Genomic DNA, 12,877 nt, shown 5'->3' with positions numbered 1-12,877 from the left:
GCTATCTTCTTCTTCTTCTCAAAGATTCTGTCAACTATTAAGTAGTTCCACAAAAAGCTGGGGTGTATACAACATCAACACACAAACTATCTCTTTCTTCTTCTTCTTCTTCTTCTTCATCTTAGCGACCCCTAAAACTATTGATTCCACACTAATATCGGTCGTTTTAGATTATTTTTACATGTCACCCCTTCCCACCCCCACCCCTAGGGGTGTCTTGGAGTTGAATGGCATTGGGAGTGTCACTATTCATCTTAGCGACCCCGAACAGTATGGATTCCACACTAATGTCGGTTGTTTTCGATTATTTTCACAAGTCACCCCTTCCCACCTCCACCCCTAGGGGTGCCAGGGGTGTCTTACCCCCACAGTATTTCTTTCGATATTGCAAGTGATACGTGTACCAAGTTTGGTTGAAATAGCTCGAGGCGTTCGAGAGTTATGCCGGAACAAACATACACACACATACCACCGTGAGTTGTCAAAAATACAAAATCATCTTGTGGGTGATCGACCTGATATGATGACTGCCGTGAGAAAAATATTTCCTGGTTGGGTGAGAAAGATAATAAGTGGGAAAAGGTTCATTTGGATTTACCACAAATTGCAGAAGACAATTGCACACATAGGTCAGCGCCTCTTCAACGGTGGCGGAATGAATTCCTGGTAATTGTGTGAATGTTGAATGAATTGCAATGTTGGTGTACAGTGTCCCTCGTGAGAAGAAGAAGGAATGTGTAAGAGAACTCTTTGTAACTTTTGAAACATTTTTTTAAAATGCATCTACAGAAAGAACTATCGAATGAAAATACATAGCTACTTTTGTGCTTTTTGTACAGGGGAACAAAATTATTGGGGGGACTCTGATCACTGAAATAGATTAATGAATGACTCACTCCCTCCGTTTTTTAAGTTTTGGCCTCAGTGTTCGGAATCTCGTAAAAGCCCATGAATTCCTCAAAATATTAAAATTTTTATTTACAGTTCGAATGCAAAATGTCAATTCTTCACGGATGGATATGTCACAAGTTTCGTCAACCATAATAGCAAAATATTCCCGACTTTTAATATCTGCTACCACGGAGCGCAAAACAGATCTCCCTTTGTATATCAATTATCTCGTTCTGAATGTCATGTGAGAGGCGTTTGTAGCCCGAACGTCCCATCCACTCTCCTAGTTAATGCACATCGTCTTTTGAAACTCTTTTTAGTAAAAATGTTAACAATACTCATATTACATACTTAGGATATAGTAATAAGTCATGTGTTTTGCTGTCTCTGGTCATAGCCCCCCCCCCCAAAGTTGATGGTCTAGAACATTTCAAATGTGTATTTAAAGTTAAGTTCATGTGGCGCAATTCAGAGTAAACTTTACAAGAGAAGCAAAATAATACATTAGATCCTCTTAAGCACACCGATGCCAAGTATCTAGATGCTTTGCCTAAACCTAAAAGCGAAACGAAAATATGTAACCAGAAGGAAAGGAGGGGGGGGGGCCTCCAGCATCTTCCGATAACGTTCCATTTTTTTTTTCGGCCTGTGTTTCGACTTAAGAGTCAATTTTAGGTCATCGTAAGCACTAAGCAAGCATCTCATTGATTAGAAAATATCACATCACATGAGCTACAAATTTTCTTCATCATGTTTCGTAAATGCGCAATATGTAAAAATATATAACATAAAACTTATGAAAAATCATGTCAGCTATATAATTCGTTGAAATTTGTCTGTTCAGTGTATGTATATAGAAAGGAGTAGAATATGTAATTACATACAAATTCGGGCTCTAGACATTACGTTGCTCCTCATGTCCGAGGAGGTTAACAAAGTACAATTAACTTGTAAATTTTAATAAACATGTATTTTGTGTCTGGATCCGCGCTTAGAAGGAACTGTACGTTAAACAAATGCACGTGTATGAATACAGTGTTGCCAACCAATAACTGCAGAATATAGCGAAAAGCGAATTCTCGCAGTGTGTAGGGTTCTACATTATATTGTAGAAATGCTTTTTATAGATAATCTCCATAATCACAATGTGGACATGTCATACCCTATTTGTTGCTAGTTTTCATAGAATAAAGAATACACATTTTCCTCCTCACTTCCCTCACAATAAAAGCCATTTTTTGAGTGGTCAGTTATTTCCGAGTGTTATCTTTGTATATCCGTAGGTTTATTAAATATATATATGTAGTATAAACATATTCACATAACTAGAGTACAGGGTGGCTCAATAAGTCACTTAACACCCTCAGTACAAGGCCACTGCGGCATGGAATTTGAAATTGGCGATGACCAATCGTTATCTGGCCAAGGGGGAACCACATTGACGCCACCCACACGGTCGGCGGCCATCTTGAATTCAACTTCAGAAATTTAAATGGGAAGGGGGTAGTGCGACATAACAAAATGGGCTAGAATTTCACGAGAAATGCAATGGTGAAGGTTTTTTCGACGTATCTTTAACCAGTAAAAAGTTATGACTGAATTCTTGTACCATTAGCCTTGTCACTGTGAAGAACTTTTAATTCAATGGAAGCGTCACACTGTAAATTGTTCGCGACAACCATTCATAATGCACAGCTCTTCATGGATGTATCCGATTAAAATAATGTGCAATGGCATGCGAACGTCTCTCCATAGACGTCACTTTGATCTCGATGCATTACGGAAGCGCTAAACAAATTTTAAGGCATTTTTCTAACACCTCGAAAAGGAGCAAATTGGTACAAGAATTCAGTCATAACTTTTTACTGGTTAAAGATACGTCGAAAAAACCTTCACCATTGCATTTCTCGTGAAATTCTAGCCCATTTTGATATGTCGCACGACCCCCTTCCCATTTAAAATTCTGAAGTTGAATTCAAGATGGCGGACATCAAGATGGCCGCCGACTGTGTGGGTGGCGTCAATGTGGTTCCCCCTTGGCCTGATAACGATTGGTCATCACCATTTCCATGTTGTGCGCTGCAGTGGCCTTGTACTGGAGGTGTTAAGTGACTTATTGAGCCACCCTGTAGTTTTACATACATTTTTAGAGTTTTCCAAATTTCACGCAAATTGGACAAACATTGTAAGAGTATTTGAAAAAAATCCAATATTGTGGATCCGCGATTTTCTTTTTTTATGCTATCAAAAAATGAAGTAGACCCTGTCTTGCAATGGACGTAGAGAATAGATGTGCAGTTTTTTTTAGTAGTTAACATGGTACATGTTCGATGTGTGTACATGAAGCTGGAAGTGATCTTGAGGTCAGGAAGTGTGACCTTCGTACCCAGCCATTAATCAGTCATTGCTCATTACAAGTTGGAAGGGTCAGAGCTGCATCTGGGGGTTGCTTGATCAATGACGACCTTTGTCGGTCTCTGTGTTCGCTTGCAGATCGATTGACTATTCTGCGTTGTCCTGTTTATGAACGTTCCTCTAACTATGTCAACAGAACAGCCAGTTACGACAGTGAAACGAACAAGAAAAAAAAATATACTAGCAAGGATTCATTCAAAACGTCCATGACAAACTATACGGCGTATATGCTTTTGAAAGGAACAGAGTTCAGCCAATACGCAGCCAGTGCTATTGCGCTGTTGCCAAACCAACTGCGCTGTTGCCAAACTAACTGCTAGCAAAAGGGAAAGACGGAGAATTCGCCGTGTCCAGTATTCAACTATTCTTTTTATAATGCATACACAGTACATATGAGTAGTGAAAAAATATAGTGAATATTTCTACACAGGATTATAAAATCACTGCAGCATATAAGAACTCATACTGACTCAGACTCGCAATGTTCGAGAACGCCCACGACATTGAATGGTCATTGTGTGTGTGTTGAGGCGTGTTGTTTCCCAGTGTTGTCTCCGGCTGTAGGCGACGGAAATTTATGGGACTTGGACAGTCAGGTTCGAAATGTCTTGCCCCATCTTATGATGTACCTTAAAAAGGCGAATTTTATGAAAACTTCTTGCGCGTAAGAAAAATACAGAACACGGCGTTTAACTTGCGCGCCGAAGTTTCCTAACTGTACAACGTTGCACTCCTGCCATTGGCTGGTCGCCACGGACACGCCCGATATCGCTTCTAAAACAGTACGCCGTATACACTGTTAGAAGTTACCGTGAAATTTACTACATCCTACCGTAAAAATTTTACGGACTCGACCGTGGATTCGGAAAATACTCCCATACCGTTTTAGACCAAGCCGCGCATGCGCATTTGTGTCGCTCGTCAACTTTCACAGGCCAACATGGCCGAAGCGTATGTTTTTGTTGCTGTGTTGTGCTTCTTTCTCAATGGTTGTCCTTCGAATGCCTGCGTGGAAATTAAATCTACATAACTCAAGGTACGTATAATGTTTTTATTTTTTAACATAATGGAATGAAAATTCATTGTAACACAGTTTATTAGTGCTATATTATTATTATTGTACTGCTGTACTATGCAACGAAGCCAATAACCACGTGCATTTATTCAATTTGCCTGTGTAGTGGAAAATATAAATTCATCGATGTCTTTATCACATGTACCACATTGCAAATACCGGCCACTTTCATTAGGTAGTATACAAACAATATATGAAGTGCGTGGTGGCCGCGGTGGCTCAGTCGGTAACGCGTCTGACTACCATGCTCAAGGTCCCGGGTTCGATCCCCGGCCGGTTCAAATCCGGGAACTTTTCTAACGGTGGAAGCGGCCCCGGCGCCCACCCAGCGTCGAATAACATGGGTACCTGGGGGAAACCCTGGGGGGTAAAGGCGGTCAGGGGCGTGATGCTGATCACATCACCCCCACTCACGACCGGATTAAGAAAGTGTGGGGCGTTACCCCCACACCCCCTATACGCCTTCATGGCGTAGTGCTATGCACAGGGGAACACTTTACCTTTTTATATGAAGTGCGTGTCTGTTGTTTACAAGTAGTACTCAGAAATTTTTGAAAGCAGAAACTTGCAATAGCCGAGTTACGGATGGTAGAAATGTTTAGTAACACAGACTCTGAGGTACAATTTTTTCTTACTTGACAGGTTTTGATGTTTTATGTAACATAGAATGTGCTTCTAAACGCGGAAAGCACGAACAACGGCGATATTTGATCCCAAACCACAGCTCACGTAAATTAAAAACCTATCTCGGAGTACTTTCGCAACTTTTTATTGGTCAAAATTGGTGTATGCACATTCAAATAGCTTAAAATACGTGCAAATGATAACGTCACCAAACTTAGCACTACTAACAATAGTTACACTTCTATTTTGGTTTTGTGAGTTTTCAGTCCTTCGTGTTTGATTTACCTTATTTTATAATACATTTAAAATGTAAAATTAATATTTATTTTCAATTATTGACTTTTATTATTAATATTTTGGGTGCACTTGCACAAAGCCTTCGAGCTTCCCTGCTTCAGGCTAAGGAAACTAGGTACTTTACTTCACCATAATTCATTTCCCTGAGCTAAAAAGAGCAGAAAAGCTACATAAACAACTTAATCTTTATAAAAAATGCAAAAACTTTCACTTGGTGGTACAGAAAGTCAAGGGTACCTAACTATTCATCTGGTATAACAGCCTAAAAGTACTGGCTGAAATTGTATGGATTTCATCAGTAGTGACTGAATGATACTGTTAATCCTGAACCTCCACACATAAATAATTCCAGGGAAGGGTTTAAAAGCTTTACAGGAAAAAAATGACACTGTGTGCTTCAATTGTCCCCTTCCTTCACCTATCCTCTACACTGAAAAAAAAATCATGCAAATTAGCCGAAATTTATCTGAAAGTCCCAAAATTATAGTAAAATTAAATATTGGGTTCTAGACTCCATCAGAGTAAAGATATTTTGATCTAGCTAAGGTTATCTGTTGAGAAGTATTTAATCCCATGGGAGATTTATAAATGAAGAACTGGTCTCCAAATATGGTTCATTTTATTCATAATTTTGTATTTAGGTAAGTAGAATTACATAGCTTTGACAAAAAGTCAAGTGAATGGTTAAAAATACAAATTTATGAGTAATTATAATAGTGTACATTTACACAAGTTGGAGGTGTTATATTTAACTTTGTCTGTGAAAACAAAATTGAAACTTAGAAATTTTTATCTGCGGAACACTGAGGAATTTTCTAAAAAAATTAGATGGCAACACTGATTTTCACTAATATTAACTATTTGGATGTTCCATAACATATTGAGCATCCACTTAAAATCCTTCTGCTAGTTCTAAGCAAATAATGTGGAGTAAAAGCAAAATTTTTGTAATAATTCAAAATTCCTTCGGTTTTGCGGCATTTTCCAAGAATGACACTTTTACATAAAAACTGAGTGGTACTGACATGAAAGATGTTAGTTCTTGGTGTTATTTTGTATTTCCCTTCAAGTTTAAGCTGTTTATGACTGCAACAATTAGCATTCATGCATATTTAACTGTAATTAGGTATCTTATGACTGATTTAAAATTCTTTTTCTCTCGCAAGAATTACAATTTTGGACAAAATTTGGATTTAAAGTTTCAGTAATCAAAACAATGACACAATATAAGTTTAATACACTAGATTTAGGTAATTTATGGTTTAATTGTTATCATTAAGTTTAAAACTATACAAAATTGTTAATAATTTATGGTTTTCATGCTCAAAATTCATTTAATTACAGGTTTTTATGAGAAATTCTGATTTTAAGTCTGGAAAGTAAAAGATGTGACAAGAATTGTGCCAATGAGTAGTGAGCTGTGAAATTTCTGTGGGAGGTCCTAGAAACTGCATTGGAACCTCTTTCGGACAAGATCCACAAGTAATTTGCTTTTCATGTTTTCAACTAGAACCTGAAGCAACAAAATACCCACCCCTTCTCCCATTAGAAATGGATCCAATACGTTTTTTATAAGAAATTTGAAATGTTACTCAATGGTTGGAAGTTAGCTTGAAAGATAAATAAAATAAATCATGGTAAAGGTTATTGAAAGTTTTCAATCTTGTGTTCTGACAACTATTATTCAATCCCCTTACCTTTACTTTCCATGTGAATGGCTGTATGTGGAAAGAGTGGGTCATGGAATTGAACAATTACTTGAATTGATACTAACACACAAGGCCTACTTTTTTGAAAATGTTGCCAATTTATCATACAAACTCCTGTAACTATTTAAGGTCAGAGTGGGCTTTCCTTAAAAGTGGACCAATTGACATTCTTTGAAATAACCCTTCCGTGTACTGAATGCAAGTTTTTTTTTGTTCATATATTTGATATTTTGAATGAGATTCTTAAATTTATTATTGTTATTACAGGATCGTCCCTAATAGAATGCATGGAAATTATGCTTTCAATTGAGCAAGAATTGATAGAATGCTTGGCTTCCTGAATGCTATATCAGTATCCATTTCAAGCATGCAACACATTGGAGTTTGGCAAATGTTGTATCATGTGTGAATGGAACACTGCACAAACTTTCACATAATAATTAAAAAGCTCCAAGTTTGTAGTTAAAATACTTTTAATTCTCCTGAAATATTCACATCAATTCAGTGCATAAAACAGCTGGTTGGGTCAGTGGCAATGTGGTTTTAGTGCTAGACCCATACTTTAATCACCAAACATTCAGAGTTTGAGTCTTCTTGTCAGCATGCATGTGGTTTGTTGTACAATGAGATGCATAAGAATTGCAAAGTAAATTGTCCATCGCCATGTTTATTGCCTTTGTTTTACGAAATGAGAGCTTAAAAAAATGAAACAAAATGCCAAACAAGCTGCTGAAAATTTCTACACCACCACTTGCATACATAAAAGGTCAGTCCCTAAAAACACGAAAGAAGCAAGAAAAATATGAATGAAAATTGTTATGGACAATTTGCTGACCCAATACTTGTGCATCCCACTGTACCATTTATTATTTAATCATAATATTGGTCACTTCTCATGTTAGTATTGTCTCTTAGATCTAAAAGATGAATGGTTTAAACACTGAATGCAGTACTGGGTTTACCATATGATTTGGCACACACGGAACGGAAGTAAGGTAAAGCCCCTCATGCACCATGCCATGAAGGCACAGCGCAATGTGGAAGTTGGGCCCCACCAGTGCTGTGATACCATAATTTACCACAGCTATACACTAAATTTCATGAAACGTTAAGTGGAGACCATGTTTCCATTAACTATGGATTATGTTTCTATTAAATATATGGATGAAATCTGCAAACTTCTCTAAAAAATGTGGAAAACGTGGTGGAATACTGATGATGATGATGATAAGTGGCATTTTACAAATAAAAACAAATATGGAATACATATTTTTCATGATTGCATTTCAACATGCAGGCTACAGTACAGCATGTTATTGTATCCTCATTTCTTGTTTCATTGTTTTTTTTAATTTTAGTTTTGTTTTCTGTTAACCACTTTAATAATACTCGTAATGACACTGAAAATGAAAACTTGCAAAAACGTACATAAGAAGTTCTCTTCTTGTTTTGAACTGACATAATGCAGACTTCAATTGTCTCATGGCAGTACAGACACCCAACTAACTGGATTGTCATGGTTCACATAGCAGATGTACTGCGTAGAAATTTTTGCAAAGAAAATTCAGGCTTGACCAGGACACAAACCAAGTTCTTTGGCATACCATGTCATTGCTCTACGGACTAAACCAGGGCTGGCTTAGTAGCTAAGTTAGTATAGTTACTTTTTCAAATTAGTTACTCTATGGGTAACTGGGAAGGGAGGGGGTGAGGCAGCTGAAACATGGTACTGATCACATCATCTCCACTGTAGCCAGTAGAGAATGTGGAACCATGTGCCTTCATGGAATGGTGACAATTTCTGCCACCTTTCCACATATTGGGCCTCCCCGATGGCGCAGTGGTAGTGTCGCCTAGCAATCAAGGGGTCCAGGGTTCGATACCCGATGGAGGCACAAGTGGTTCGGAACCCACTTTAAACTGTAGGTCCAGTCCCAATTAGCCTTACTGTGCATAAAGTGGACTTAAAACCCCAAATCAACTCAACTCAACCTTTCCACATATGTATTTATTTTTTGAGGGAACTGTATCAGTGGGAAACTACTACTGAGCTTACGCACCACTGAACACCTTTGACAATGTTATTCTGTTACTTGAGAATTAATGAAATTTTAAATTTATGCTGTTGCAATTGCATTTGGTTTTGTATCAAATTCCTTAATGGTATATTTCTTCTTCCCAGGTGATTTAATCCAGCAGAAGGGTCCTAAGTTAAGAAGAAAAAAGCACAAGTGCAATGTAGTAATTATTTGACAAAATGTAAATAAACAAGTATAAAGTGAAAATAAATAAAAAGTAAATTATAATTATGTACTTGGTTGATTTGAATAAATTATTTATATTATTTGAATTATTATATCTTATTTGAAAATTCCATTTTTAAAACTGAAAAGTATTTAAGAGGATTGCACCAATAGCAGGGATGGAAGATTGGTAGTAATGCCAGTAAAAGCCAGTTTTTTATCTTATTTTACTTATTTATTTATTAATTTTTTATGTTGAATTGATTCTGTTGGGCTATCGCTCAAGTGGGTTCTGCAACTGTTGTTTCTGAGCTTTTGAGAATAATGTCACTATCTTCAGGCTAGAATTACTTCTTTACCTTTACCCTAAAGATGAGAATAAAGTCAGATCTAGGAACTTCTGAGACTTTTGTAGAATTCATGTGGTCAAGGAGAGAGAATCTGTTCATCATTTGGCTACAGAAAAACTTCGGCTTATTATAGTATTGTGTGTGTTTATGAGTGCAATTTGTGATTTACTTGTTGCATTGTGAGGAACTTGAAGTGAAATTATTTTTTTTTTTTTCAGTTCAATTACAGATATTTTTGTAATATTTCCTAATTTAAGTAATAATAATTATTGTACTAACAAAGTAGTCTCATTATGGAAATGTATTTCCATAAATGCTAAAACATTGAAATTTTAAGGTTTGAGGGCTATGTTTTCCTTTCTGCTTTCTATTATGTTATTCACAGGGTTCCTGAATATCTGAAAACACTGAGAATTTGTTTTTTGCTTGGAAAGATTGTAAACATATTTCACCTTTTCCTCATAACTGTTTTTCTTTGTGAATGTATCATATCCTTACAATGCATTCGTGCACACATACATATTGTAGTAAATGGTGAGGTATAGTTTCAAGTCCACTTTATGTTCAGATAGGCTAATTGGGGCTGGACCTACAGTTTTGAAGTGGAATCCAAACTATTGCATTATGCCTCCACCAATGGTATTGAACTCAGGACTCGATCACAAGGTAAGAATAATTTCATTGTGCCATCAGAGGGCCTGGAAGTATCTAATAAAATAATTAAAACATTGCCTTCAAGAACATGTTAATTTTGTCCAATGAAAATGTATGTCATTGCTGGTTATGGAGTTGGTGGATGCCATAGAAATGCTATTTAATTAATAAGTTGTAATTAATATTTTGGAATTTTTGTTTCTTTCTGCATATTGGGTTAAATGTGATAATGATTATAAATGATGGAATATAATAAATACAATGATACTCATGTATGAACTGGGTTTCATACCTGGCACATCTAGCTTTATGGGAGTTAGCTCACCAGTCCACTACAGAAGCCAGAAGGGGGCTCTAATACGTAATTCGTAGTTCAGTATTTCCCCCTAGTTAAACAGGTAATTTTTACTTTCTAACTGCTGTCGACCTCTGCAAGGGTACGTAAGTCAATTGTGTGTTGTGCAAATGTAAAATTCTCTCTAAATGCCTTAGTATCGTGGAAAACTATGAACTGTGCTGCCAAGGAGTGTTTCAAGCACATACATTGGCAGTGAAATTGGAAATTTTATACCTATGCCAGAACAAAATCAATCATCAATATGTAATGTGAAAATAACTTTTTGACATTAAGTCTGGCCAAAAAAGTATATTTTTTACATTATGCAAAAAAAAGTATTCCATCTAAATACAGCCAATTGTTGTTTAAATTACGGCATTATGCCGTATTTTTTAAAAAACAAACTTGTTAAAATTACGGTCTATTACCGTTGAATATACAGGTATCCGTAAAAATAAATTTACGGTCACCGTAATTTTTATGGTATCTGGATGGCAGCGAGAATTGACGGCCTTAGACCGTTTTTTTTACTGTCAACTTTTTACAGTGTAGATTAACAAAATATATACTGAGAGAATGTATTTTTCCTTGTAAGATATTTCACGGTGAGCTAACTTCCAACCTTTCCATTCGATAGTGTGTGTGTGTGTGTTATTTTGTTATTCGGCGTCCCTATTTTTCACTTTTGGATAATCGCGACCATGGGGATGAGTGATGGTTAATGAAATTGATGAAGGGGTTCCCGGACTCTAAACCAGGAAATGACGTCGCGGTGGTAATACAATCGCCTTGTAATCAAAGAGTCCTGGGTTCGATCCAGGGACAGTGTACAGTGGTACCGATTGCACTTCAAACTGTAGGTCCAGTCCCGATTAGCCCCTTTCCCGATCTGTTGCCTTGTATTCAAGAGGACTCGGGTTCGATTCCCGGTGGAGTCCACAGTGGGCTCAGGACTTACTTTCAACTGTAGGTCAGATAAGTCTTATCTGAAAATAAAGCGGACATAAACGCCTAAACTAGAAACCCACACATACATTGCAAACAACAGTAAAATAATGGCAGGGGCCAATACGTGGAATTGATACTTTCGATTGCGGAAGACAGGAACAGCTCCAGAGGTATAATCTACACAAGAGATAGCAAAATCCGGATAAAATTTTATCTGGATATCGGATAATTTTCTATCCGATTTCAAATATCCGGATATCGGATATTCTATATACGGATTATCCTGATATCCAATATCCAAATTGTCCAGATATCCGCTTGTGTTCATTATCCGGACAGTTTTGTCGTTTATCCGGTTTACGAGCTATGAACATACGGGGTATGAACTCACTCGCTCTCTGTCCCAGATTTTCGCTTATATCAATCAAAATAATTGTTGTAATTTAATAACATTTGCTAAGGACATACCTTGGTGTGTGAGAAGCGTGCTGTAATCATGAGAATGAGCGCCACAGTTGTTCTAGACGTGATTGTTGCTGTGTTCAGTGAGTTTGTACTGACTATTTTCAGCAGGATGGCGCCACTTGTCACACTTCCAACATCAGCATGAACGAAATTAAGTCTCTTTGAAAATCGCGTCGTTTTAAAGGGACTTTGGCCACCAAGATAGCCCGATCTTAACCCACCGGACTTCTTCTTATGGGGCATGCTGAAAGAGAAAGTGTATCGCAACAAGCCACGGACTCTTATGCAACTGAAGGACAACATTCGGCAGGAACTTGATGATGTGCCTCCCGATATGTTGGCAGCAGTCTTCCGTAACATGGAGAGACGTGTGCAGGCATGCCTTTGTGCTCATGGCAATCACTTCCAATATTTTCTTTGATGTCACCACGCTTTACACACACCAAGGTATGTCTGGGGCTGAGAGCTAGTGATGCTACGTCATGTTCTTATTTCACTGTACTGATTACACGCGGTAGAGGAGGTAGGCAGAAACATACAAACCCTCGTTCGTGTGCGTTCCACTTGGAACCCTCACCTTTATCTCTCGAGTGGATTCGCCCAGTTAGCGCATGCGCACTAGCATCAATGGTCGCGGCCTAATTCAGACGGACTGTATTTTGAGGCCGAGAGAATTTGTATCGAGTTGCAACACTGTGTTGTGGTTTACCCTATGACGTCACAGCTTTAATGAGACATTCTCACGAACCAGGCTTTGGCATGAAGTCACTAAAATTCACACTTCTTTCTGGAAGAAGAGTTGTTGTTTCTCTGAGCATCCCCCCGCGACAGAAAAACAATACTCGCTGAACAGTGTTGCCAACTACCTG

General features: G+C 37.6%; 1 protein-coding gene across 1 annotated transcript in view; it reads right to left on the bottom strand.

Moving 5' to 3' along the window:
• The window catches only part of Pino (protein pinocchio), a 371,441-nt gene that overhangs the window by 204,138 nt on the left and 154,426 nt on the right, over positions 1-12,877 (bottom strand). The gene's annotated exons all lie outside the window — the stretch shown is intronic.

The sequence above is a fragment of the Lepisma saccharinum genome, chromosome 30 (genome assembly GCF_977018435.1).
Source record: "Lepisma saccharinum chromosome 30, izLepSacc3.1, whole genome shotgun sequence".
NCBI lineage: Eukaryota > Metazoa > Arthropoda > Insecta > Zygentoma > Lepismatidae > Lepisma > Lepisma saccharinum.
The sequence above is the reverse complement of the archived record's forward strand: the minus strand, read 5'-3'. Positions and strand labels throughout refer to the sequence as shown.